The 12,663-nt window shown below is 40.5% G+C and overlaps 1 long non-coding RNA gene across 1 annotated transcript; it reads left to right on the plus strand.

Annotated features, from left to right (window-relative positions):
* Positions 1 to 727: 727 nt before the first annotated feature.
* On the plus strand, positions 728 to 12,317 carry LOC145517648 (uncharacterized). The gene is made up of 8 exons (XR_014062230.1): positions 728 to 781; positions 1,080 to 1,184; positions 4,989 to 5,047; positions 8,210 to 8,383; positions 9,274 to 9,398; positions 9,667 to 9,797; positions 11,339 to 11,663; positions 12,204 to 12,317. It is a non-coding gene; the product is annotated as an uncharacterized LOC145517648 (long non-coding RNA).
* The last annotated feature ends 346 nt before the right edge of the window (positions 12,318 to 12,663 follow it).

Raw genomic sequence — 12,663 nt, forward strand, 5'->3', positions numbered from 1 at the left:
CTCCAGCAGTTGGTATTGTCATATATTTAGAGTTTAGCAGTCCTAATATGTGTAGTGTGATAGCTCGTGACTTTAATTTGTAATTCCCTAATGGTGTATGATGTTGAGCACGTTTCTGTTTTGTACTATCTGCATAAGTTTTTTTGGCTGGGTATCTGTTCAGATCTTTACTTATTGTTTATAGGGTTGTTCAAGAGGTCTTTGTCTATTTTGTGTCCAAATCCTGTATCAGATATGAATTTTGCAAATATTTTTCTCCCAGTTTGTGGCTTGTATTTTGATTTTCCAAATGAGGTCTTTCAGAATAGACATCTTTATTTCTATAAAGTCCACAATAGTTTTCTTTTGTGGACTGACAGCTTGTGTGTTAAAACTCAAAGCTCATGATATACAGGCCAAACCCAGGGTCATGTAGATTTTCTATGTTTATGTCCACAATTTTGATAGTTTCAAAATTTAAATGTCTGTTAATAAATTTGAGTGAATTTGGTGACTACATTTCATTCTATACAGTGTCAAGTTAATTATTCCTTAACTATTTTGGAGAAGTTTTGGATATTGGCAATATTTCAGTTTGAATTTCCATAGTTTAATGGGCCTAGCAGAACTGCCCTGAGGGGCGGAGTCTCCACTTTCCTGTGCCTGCGCGAGTGCGGGAGGCTTGATCTGCAGTTCTCATTGGCTGGCAGGGAGCGAGGAGCCCGCCTCCCTGACCCACTCCCACTCCAAGCGGAATTTCCGCTCTGGCTGAGCACCTGGCTGCGTGTGGCTGCTGACAGGGGTCTGGTCTCCTCAGGACCCATTGGGGTTTCAGCTTTGGGACGTTGTGGGGTTCAGTTCAGGCTGAAGGGAGTCTCGTCTCCTCAGGACCCACTGGGGTTTCAGCTTTGATACATTTTGGGGTTCAATCCAGGGTGATGGGAGTCTGGCCCCTCAGGACCCATTAGGGCTTTGGCTTTGGGACATTGTGGGGTTCAGTTCAGGCTGACAGGAGCCTGGTTTCCTCAGGACCTGCTAGGGCTTCGTCTTTGGTACATTGTGGGGTTCAGTCGAGTCTGACGGGAGTCTGGTTTCCTCAGGACCTGCTGGGGCTTTGTCTTTGGTACATTGTGGGGTTCAGTTGAGTCTGACAGGAGTCTGGTTTCCTCAGGACCTGCAGGGAGGTGGTGCCGCTGAAGGAAAAGGTGAGGAAAATTGGGAAGAAACTTTCTGCGTGTGGCTGTTTCTGAGTGTCTGTCTTCAGAGGACCCAGGACAGTTAGGGCTTGATGTGGAAAGTTGTGGGTTTTTAGTCAGTTTTTGTCTGTGGTATAGAATGGTGTCCAGTGTTGCTCCTTGGTGTGTGGTGTCCGTTTTTCCCAGCACAGTTTGTTGAGGGGACTGTCCTTTCCTGGGTGTATGTTCTTAGCTCCTTCCTTGTAAATTGATTACAATTTACAAGTCTTGGACTCTATTGCAATGTTTGATGCAATTGTAAAATAAATTGGTAATCAATTTATTTCTGGGCTTTCTGGTATCTGTGCCTGTTTCTGATACAGTTTCACACGACTTGTGGTGCCTGTAGGTGTGTAATGTAGATTGAAGTCGGGGATGGAGGTGCTGCCAGCCTGTTCTCCTTTCTCAGGGTCACTTTGGCTCTTCTGGGTCCTTTGTGGTTCCACACAGATGTTAACATTGTTTTTGTTTCTGTGAGAAATGTCAATGAGATGTTGGTAGTGATTGTATGAATGTGTACGTTACTTTGGTTAGAATGGAGATTTTAACAGTATTGTCACCCATGAGCATGGGATATCTTTTCATATTGTTCAGTTTAATTGAGCACTGTATCTTGCATTTTTTAGCTTGCAGTTCTTTCAAGTCCTTGGTTAAATTTCTAGTTTTGGGGGGATGCAATTGTACAGGGGGTTATTTTCTTAATTTCTCTTTCTGATAGTTCATTATTAGTGTAGAGAATCACACATGATCTTGCAGTTCTACTGGTTTATTTTTTGGCCATGCAACTCAGCATGTTGGACCTTAGTTTCCTGACCAAGGATCAAACCCATATCCCCTGCAGTGGATGTGCAGAACCTTCACCACTGGACTGCCAGGGAAGTCCCTGAATTCACTTTATAGTTCTGCCAGTTGCTTTGGTGTGGTGTTACATGGAAAACTAGAATTCAGACATCTCATAGTTTCAGTTCCATCAGGGCCATCCACAGCACCCAAGGCATGGTGGCTACTCTTCCTATGGCGACCTTTAATACCATGTGGACTACTGCAAGGCAGTTAGCATCACTACTTTAGTTGAATTTGGTTTGGTTAAGGCTTGGACTCTATTGCAATGTTTGATGCCATCTCTGATTTTCTGGCATGTGACTTACATGGTTGTATGGAAAAGTAATTTATTTTCTAGTAAAATTTCAAAAGTGTCAAGTTTAAATAGTGGTACAAAGTTTTCTATATTCACACCAAAAAATGCAATGTGTTTTACCCAAAACAGGGTCACTTTCCCAGGGAACCAGCCCATAACCCCCAAATGGGGGATAGTTATGGTGTCCACATTACAATCCTATCCATAGGACCACTTCAACTTCCATCAGCTGCCCAAACTTTGTGCAAATGTCTTTCTCCATTCTAATGCAGTTTTCTTTTTCTCGGACCACCACTGGGGCTTTCCCTCATGTTAAAAACTTCCGTGGATTTAAAATGACAAGATGACTATGATCTGCATGGCTTTTTCTGTGTGGCTTCTTTCACTGAGGATGTTTTCAGTGCTTTTCCATGTTGTAACCTGTATCATTTTTAATTGTGATTACAAACATATAATATTTATCATCTGAGTCATTTTAAGTATGCACTTCTCTAGCATTAGCTGCACTCACGTTGTAAAAATATCCTCACCATTTATCTCCAGAATCTTTTTCTTTCCCCGAAGTGACGCTGTAACCATTAAACAATCACCACCCTCAATCCCTGGCTACCTTATTCTACCTGGAATTTGTCTTAATATGGATATCTCGTACTGGTGGAATCATAGCACATTTTTCCTTTTGTGTCAGCCTTGTTTCAACTTCACATGATGACTTGAAGGTTCATTCACGTTAGAGTATGTGTGAGAGTTGTCTTGTTTTTAAAGGTTGAATCATGTTCCGTTGTGTATCTACTACACTGTGCTTATCCATTCATCTGTGGAACGCTCGTGTTGCTTCCACCTTTTGGCTACTGTGAATAACGCTTCTGTGAATATGGGATACGATATCTGTTCCAGTTCTTGGTTTTAAATATGTTGGGTGTATTCCCTGGACTGGAATTGATGGATTCTGTGTTAACTCTGTGTTTGTTTTTGAGGAACCCCCTACTGTTTTCTGAAGCTGCTTCTCTATTTTACTATATTCCTTTATATGGCAGAGGAATGCATCTTATGGACGGATCTACCTTATTTTGCTTATTCATTCACCTGTTGGTGGATGTTTTCATTATTTTTACCTTGGGCTGTTGAGAACAGTGCTGCTATGAATATTGGTGTACAGCTTTATATTTGAACACCTGTTTTAAATTCTTTGTATGTATGTCTAGAAGTGGAGCTTCCAAAATGTATGATAATTACATTTCTATATTTTTGAGAAATTACTGAAGTTTTACACACATGATTGCACCATTTTACATCTCCACAAGTAAAGTTGGAGTTCCAATTTCTGTACATTTTTGCCAACCTTTGTAATTTGTCTTTATTGTCGGTTTTCCCCATGTCCATCCTGTGTGCCTTATTACGGAGGAGAGAGGGGAGTTAGCTTCACATACTTGATGGACAGCTGAGTGTCTGTATCAATTGTTAGAATCTTTCTGCATAGAGATTTTTATTCAACACTACTGATAAAACCTATGTAACTTTTTTTTAAACCAGTTTGGACACATGAAAATTATTTTAAACGTTTGGTTATAATCCAGCATTACGTTATTAGACTGCTTAGTTTATTCTTGCTTTGGCTATTGAGAGCTTTTTCCATGCTCTCCTGTTTTTATTTTACATAATTCAGCTTTCATGGGGTTTTTTGGTACTTCTTTCTCATATTTTAAGATGATCTTGCTTTACATATTTACTGTCTCAGTCCTAGTATCAGCCACATATTTAAAGAACCCTTATTCCTTTTTATTAGAGAATGGTAATAAAAACTTGCATGTGGTAACTTACTGTTCTCAGCAGACAATGCATGAAAATACATATGCATGTATCCCAGACTATGCATACACACAGTTACGAAGATTTTCACAGGGAGCTATGTGTTTCTGTATTAGGCTAAAGATAGTTTATAATTATGTCTCCTACCTGACCTGTTATGACACAGGTATTGTAACCTTCTCCCTTTGTCTGCCTGTAACTTCCCACTCCAGGGGTAAGAAACCCAGCTCCCACTACTTGTCATTTATCAAGTCCAGTGCCTGTTCCGTTCGATGACTGATACAGTAGTTCCAGTCCTGTTAGCTCCACCTCCCATAGGAAAGAACTTACAGAGTCCATTGTTTATGCATGGTACACTTTGCCTTTGGCCTGCAGATCCTATTCATTTCCACAGTGAACTTAGGTCAGCTCATTTTGTCCTACCACCAAGAGTGGGTTCTTTCTTTTTCTTCTTTTTTAAAAAAATCTCTTGGCTGTGCTATATGGCATGTGGGATTTTAGGTCCCTGATCAGTAATTGAACCCACCTTTCCTGCATTGGCAACGTGGAGTCTTAACCACTGCACCACCAGGGAAGTCCTGAAGTTTTTCATACATTTCTCCATCAGTTAGATTCTTTGTTAAATTCTGCATTCCAGTCTTTGACACTCCCATACTATAAATAAATAAATTTGAATAGGTAATAATTTACTTGTTGGATTCTAAAAACAAAAATATATGTGTTTAGACAAATGCATAGTGGCAGGTATTCATCACTACAATACCATATGAAATATTTCACCCACATATTTCATAAACTGTTTATCATGTCTGTTTTGCCTTTTCTAGAATGTCTGATAAGTTTGTACAGTGTGTAGCACTTGAGGCTGATTTCTTCACTTAGTAATGTAAGTGTTAGATTCATGCTTTTTTAATAAATGGGTTGGTGGTTCATTCCTTTGTATCTATGAATACTATTGTATTGCATTATATGAGAGGAAAGATAATTTTCCCCCTACCCTTCGATGTTCTTCATTGAGATCCTCATAATGAAAGGGAGATGAACTGGAGAAAAACAGTTGGAGGTTTAATATATGCCATGCATTCGTGTATACTTGAAAGATACCTTGAAAACTGAGTCATTTCCTGAAATGGTGCAAGTTCAGTTCAGTTCAGTTCAGTCACTCAGTTGAGACAAACTGTTTACAACCCCATGGACTGCAGCACACTAGGCTTCCCAGTCCGTCACCAACTCCCAGAGCTGGCTCAAACTAATGTCCATCGAGTCAGTGATGCCATCCAACCATCTCATCCTCTGTCGTCCCCTTCTCCTGCCTTCAATCCTTCCCAGCATCAGGGTTTTTTCAGATGAGTCAGTTCTTCGCATCAGGTGGCTAATGTGTTGGAGTTTCAGCTTTAGCATCTGTCCTTCCAATGAATACTCAGGGCTGATTTCCTTTAGGATGGACTGGTTGGATCTTCTTGCAGTCCAAGGGACTCTCAAGAGTATTCTCCAACACCACAGTTCAAAAGAATCAATTCTTCAGCGCTCAGCTTTCTTTTAGTCCAACTCTCACATCCATACATGACTACTGGAAAGACCATAGACGGACCTTTGTTGGCAAAGTAATGTCTCTGCTTTTTAACATGCCGTCTAGGTTGGTCATAACTTTTCTTCCAAGGAGCAAGCATCTTTGAATTTCATGGCTGCAGTCACCATGTGCAGTGATTTTGGAGCCTCCCAAAATAAAGTCTCTCACTGTTTCAATTGTTTCCCCATCTATTTGCCATGAAGTGATGGGACCAGATGACATGATCTTAGTTTTTTGAATGTTGAGTTTTAAGTCTACTTTTTCACTCTCTTCTCTCACTTTCATCAAGAGACTCTTCAGTTCCTCTTCATGTTCTGCCATAAGGGTTGTGTCATTTGTGTACCTGAGGTTATTGATATTTCTCCCAGCAGCCTTGATTCCAGCTTGTCTTTCATCCAGCCCAGCATTTCACATGATGTACTCTGCATATAAGTTAAATAAACAGGGTAGCAATATACAGTCTTGATGTACTCCTTTCCCAATTTGGAACCAGTCCCTCTTGTCCAATTCTAACTTTTGCTTCTCGACCTGCATACAGATTTCTCAGGAGGCAGGTCAGGTGGTCTGGTATTCCCATCTCTTTAAGAATTTTCCACAGTTTGTTGTGATCTACACAGTAAAAGGCTTTAGCATAATCAATAAAGCAGAAGTAGATGTTTTTCTGGAATTCTGTTATTTTTTCTATGATCCAGCAGATGTTGGCAATTAGATCTCTGGTTCCTCTTCCTTTTCTAAATCCAGCTTGAACATCTGGACATTCATGGTTCATGTACTGTTTAAGCCTGGCTTAGAGAATTTTGAGCATTACTTTGCTAGTGTGTGAGATGAGTGCAATTGTACAGTAGTTTGAACATTCTTTGGCATTGCTCTTCTTTGGGATTGGAATGAAAACTGACCTTTTCTAGTCCTGTGGCCACTGCTGAGTTTTCCAAATTTTCTGGCATATAGAGTGTGGCACTTTCACAGCATCATCTTTTAGGATTTGAAATAGCTCAATTGGAATTGCATCACCTCCAGTAGCTATGTTTGTAGTTATGCTTCCTAAGGCCCCCTTGACTTCCCATTCCAGAATATCTGGCTCTAGGTGAGTGATCACACCATCGTGGTTATCTGGGTCATTAAGATCTTTTTTTGTATAGTTCTTCTGTGTATTCTTGCCACCTCTTCTTAATATCTTCTGCTTCTGTGAGGTCCATACCACTTCTGTCCTTTATTGTGCCCATCTTTGCATGAAATATTCCCTTGGTATCTCTTATTTTCTTGAAGAGGTCTCTAGTCTTTCCCATTCTATTGTTTTCCTCTATTTCTTTGCATTGATCACTGAGGAAGGCTTTCTTATCTTTCCTTGGTATTCTTTAGAACTCTGCATTCAAATGGGTATATCTTTCCTTTCTCCTTTGCCTTGAGCTTTTCTGCTTTCCTCAGCTATTTGTAAGACCTCCTCAGACAACCATTTTTCCTTTTTCCATTTCTTCTTCTTGGGGGTGGTCTTGATCATTGCCTCCTGTACAATGTCACGAGCCTCCATTCATAGTTCTTCAGGCACTCTGTCTATCAGATCTAATGCCTTAAATCTACTTGTCACTTCCACTGGATAATCATAGGGATTTAATGTATGTCATACCTGAATGGTCTAGTGATTTTCCCTACTTTCTTCAATTTAAGTCTGAATTTTGCAGTAAGGAGTTCATGATCTGGGCTCCAATCAGCTCCCATTTGTGTTTTTGCTGACTGTATAGAGGTTCTCCATCTTTGGCTGCAAAGAATATAATCAGTCTGATTTCGGTGTTGACCATCTTGGAGATGTCCATATGTAGAGTCTTCTCTTATGTTGTTGGAAGAGGGTGTTTGCTATTACCAGTGCCTTCTCTTGGCAAAACTCTGTTAGCCTTTGCCCTGCTTCATTTTGTACTCCAAGGCCAAGTTTGCCTGTTACTTCTGATGCCTCTTGACTTTTGCATTCCAAGACTGGTCCAAGAAATGGTCCAAGACTTTACCTTAAACGCTGTCATCAACTAAGAATGAAAGGAGGAGGTTAGGGAATGGAAGAAGCCATTTAAGGGCATTTATTATGTGAATCACAGTAAATAAGAGTATGGTGGTTTTGCAGATTAACATCCAGCTTAGACAAGCTTTTCTTGATATTTAGTCATCATCCAGTTCCCGTCCCAGAGAGGGACACACCCTTACAGATGGAGATATCCTTAATAAATGTAAATCTGCTTCATAAAATGGCATTTCTACTTGGTTTTCCAAGATTCTCCCGGTGCTGCTGTTTTTTAAAAATTAATCAGCCCAAAATAACCCTTTTGTCAAATGCGCATATTCTGGGTGTGCTGTATTGTGCTCCCCTTGACATGTCTGTGTCCTGATTTACTTATGAATGCGTCTATGGCAGGATGTTCTGATATCTTTAAGTTTTTAACTATTATGACTAGAGCACTCGTACATTACTTGATGCTAGTTTTTATTTCACAGTTTTGCAAAGCAGGTGTCTAAATACAAGAGATACACTTCTTGGATCCTGAGGTGAGACTGTTTAGATTTGGAGAAAAGTGCCAAACTGTCTTCCAAAGTTGACTGTACATGCATTCCACCAGCATCTTGAGTGTACTCTTGCATGCTTACTTACTATCTACCTTCTTTGACCAGGTGTGTATTTCAGTCTTCACCAAATTTTAAAGAGGTCGTTTGGTATAATTTGAGTCAGATCCTTTTTCAGATATGTGTTTTGGAAATGGCACTAGTGATAAAGAATCCACTTGCAAATACAGGAGACGTGGGAGATGCGGGTTTGACCCCTTGGCTGGGAGGATCCCCTGGAGGAGGGTGTGGCGACTCACTCTTGCCTGGAGAACCCCATGGACAGAGGAGCCTGGCAGGTTACAGTCCATAGGGTCACAGAGTCAGACATGACTGAAGTAACTGAGCATACATACAGGGTGTGCTCCGTCTGTTGGTTTTCTCAATAAGGTCTTCCATAGAGTAGAAATTTTTAATTTTATAAAGTCCACATTATTTTTTCTTTTGTTGATAGACTTTTATTAAAAGTTACTTTTTGTTTTATTTTTATTTTTGGCTGCACTGGGTCTTTGTTGTGCATGGGCCATTTCTAGTTGTGGTCGTGGGGCTGCTCCTAGTTACGGTGTGTGGGCTTCCCTTGGAAGTGGCCTCTCTTGCTGTGGAGCATGGACTGCTAGGCTCTTGGGCTCAGTAGAAAAATTTTAAAAATATTTTTCCTGATGCATGAGTATAGGATATTTTTCTTTTCTGTTCTCAATTTCTTTATCAATACCCTATAGTTTTCTGATTATAGGTCTTTTATGTCTTTGGTTAAATTTATTCCTAGATAGTTTTTTTTTCTTGAATTGTGAATGTGATTGTTTCCTTATTCTTTTTGATGGTTTGTTATTCATGTATAGAAACAAAATTGATTTGTGTGTATTCCATTTTTTTTTTGCTGAATTTGTCTTTTAACATATTTTATGAAATAATGTAAAAGATTGTGAAGCTAAAATCTCACTGTTTCTCCTGCAATCCAGATCATCCACAGGACCCACGACTTAGTGGCTACTAACACCCTTTTCCCACGATGCCTCTTAATACTAATACCACATGGACTCCTACAAGGGAAATAAGTGTCACAACTGTGGTTGAACTTGGTTTGGTAAGTCTTGGCCTCTATAACAAAGTCTGATGCCTGTCTTGCCTGAGTTCTTGAATGGTATTGTCATGGTTGTTTTGAAAAGTAACTCTCTTTCCATTAATTTTAAATGTACAGAAAGCTTTTAATAATGGCAAAAAGTACTCATATTTGCAAATGCACACAGAATGTTCAGTGTGTTTTACCCAAAACAGTGACACTCTCCTGAGGAACCAACACCTAGCCCCCCCATGAGGCAAGCATGAATTCTGTGTTATGGTTTAATACACAGGCCCACTTCCACTGTCACCTGCTACCCCAACTGTGTGAAGATACCTTTTTCCATCCTGGTCCAGTTTTCTTTTCCTGGAACTATTACTGAATTTTCCCCTCATTTGGACAGCCTTGATGGATTTAAAGCTGGTAAGATGAATATGGGATCTGGGTGGCCTTTTATGGTATGGCTTTTCTCACTAAGGACGTTTTTAATATTCATTTATGTTATAACAATTATGACCACTACACTTTTTTCTTGTTGTCATTAAAAATACAAAATGTGGCATTAACCATTTAATTCATTTTAAGTATGCACTTTTGTGATGTTAATTACTTTCACATGGTTGCACAAATAAGTTAAATAATGTGTGTACCTCATGTGCATGGGAGATACTCATATATGAAGTGAAGTGAAGTTGCTTAGTTGTGTCCGACTCTTTGCGACCCCATGGACTATACACACACACACACACACACACACCCAACAGCCACACACACACATCTTTATCCATTCATCAGTTGTTGGACAGGTAGGTTGCTTTCACATCTTTGCTGTTGTGAATAGTGCTGCTATGAACATAGTGGTGACTGTATCTTTTCGAATTATAGCTTTGTCTGGATATAGGCCCAGGAGTGGGATTGCTAATTCATATGGCAACTTTTTAGTTTTTTGAGGATCCTCCATACTGTTTTCCACAGTGGCTGCATCAGTTCCCACCAACAGTGTAGGAGATTTCGTTTACTCCACCCCCTCACCAGCATTTGTTATTTGTAGACATTTTATCGATGCCATTCTGATGACTATGAGGTGATACCTCATTGTGGTTTTGATTTGCATTGCTTTAATAATTAGCGGTGTGAAGTGTCTTTTTATGTGCCTGTTGTTTTTCTTTTTTTTTTTTTTTAATAAATTTATTTATTTTAGTTGGGGGCTAATTACTTTACAGTATTGTAGTGGTTTTTGCCATACATTGACATGAATCAGCCATGGGTTTACATATGTTCCCCATCCTGAACCCACCTCCCACCTCCGTCCCCATCCCATCCCTCTGGGTCATCCCATTGCCCCAGCCCTGAGCATTTGTCTCATGCATCGAACCTGGAATGGTGTTCTGTTTCACATATGATAATATCCATGTTTCAATGCTATTGTCTCAGAACGTCCCACCCTCACCTTCTCCCTCAGAGTCCATAAGACTGTTCTGTGCATCTGTGTCTCTTATTCTGTCTCGCATATAGGGTTATCGTTACCATCTTTCAAATTCCATATATATGCATTAGTATACTGTATTGGTGTTTTTCTTCCTGGCTTACTTCACTCTGTATAATGGGCTCCAGTTTCATCCATCTCAATAGAACTGATTCAAATGTATTTTTTTAATGGCTGAGTAATACTCCATTGTGTATATGTACCACAGCTTCCTTATCCATTCATCTGCTGATGGACATCTAGGTTGCTTCCATTTCCTGGCTATTGTAAACAGTGCTGCAATGAACATTGGGGTACACACGTCTCTTTCAATTCTGGTTTATGTGCCTGTTGATCATCTGTATGTCTTCTTTGGAGAAATGTCTATTTAGACCTGCCCATTTTTAAATTTTTTTTTGAGATGCATGTGTTGTTTGTGTGTTTTGGAAATTAGACCTTTTTGGTGGCATCATTTGCAAATATTTTCCCCAACAATTAGTACAGGTGCTGGGACAACCAGATCCCACATGCAAAAGAACAAAGTTGGACCCCTACTTCCCTCACTATACAAAATCAACTCGAAATGGATCAAAAGCCTAGATGTAAGAACCAAAATTATACACCCCATAGAAGAAAACATGAGAGAAAAACTTCACGACATTGGATTTGGCCATGATTTCTTAGATCTGCTACCAAAACCACAAACAACAAAAGAGATGAATTAGACTTCTTCAAAACAAAAGTTGTTGTGCACAAAAGGAGTAAGAAAAAGATCCACCATCCAAAATGGCACAAGAAGTTTGCAGATCATGCACCTGATAAAGGTCTGTAGCCTACAAGCCGAGACCCCGCTGGCTCAGGGGGTGCACGTGGGACCCCTCCCGTCCCAGGTGATAAGGGGGTTTCAGGCCCACAACACCCTTGGGCTGGACACTGGTCATCCTCAGCACCCTCAAGGAGTGAGTGCTGGATGGTTTTGAGCACAGTTCCTTCTCATCACTGCCCTCAAAGACTGGAGGCTTCACCATGTCTCCAGAAGAACACAGAATCTTTGCAAGTCTTTGAGAACCAAGGGATCATCCTTCACTGTCTTGAAAAGTGCATCTTACTTCATAGCAGTGACCTTTTCCAATGTGGCTCCCGTGGTGTTCTCCCACCTTCTTCATTTCTCTGAAAGTGGCCAGGGCAGTTTGGGTGTCTCCAGTCCCCACACCAGGTGACAAGGCCAGGGGGCCAGGTCCTGGTGGTCCTTACGTTCCCTGGATCCTAACTCAGACTCAACAGGCTGAGATTGAACATGGATGCCCCTGCTTCTCCATCAAGAACTCTGATCTCCTTACCTTCTCTTTTCCTCTGCTTTTCAGTTTCAGATCTACCTGACATCACCACTCACAGTTCCTGAAGAGCCCAGAGATTTCTCCTGAAGGAAAGGTTCTGAAAGATTCAGAGGGATAAATAAAGAATGCAGATGATTCCTACCTCGTGCTGATGCCTAGAGGGTGAGGAGAGTGAGTGTTTTCTCATGAGAATTGTAAAATCCTCCAAGTAATAGATCACTGGGGGTGTCCTTTGTCTTCCTGCTCATTCTAATGTTGTTCCTGAATTTTAATTCAGTAAAAATTTATCTTATAAATATGCCAAGGGGGAGACCCACTTAAAAATGTTACTGAAGTAACTCCAAGGGTTTTACAACAAATAGGGACACAGAACCTGAGGTCAGACACTGGCTGAGAGATTCCCACCCTGAACCACTGTCCCTTGGAGGGTAGAATGGCCATGACCATCCTCCGGTAGGTAAGCCTCCTCAGGCACATCCTATGTGGG

This window comes from Giraffa tippelskirchi, chromosome 8, assembly GCF_054371585.1.
Source record: "Giraffa tippelskirchi isolate mGirTip1 chromosome 8, T2T-mGirTip1v1.2.pri, whole genome shotgun sequence".
NCBI lineage: Eukaryota > Metazoa > Chordata > Mammalia > Artiodactyla > Giraffidae > Giraffa > Giraffa tippelskirchi.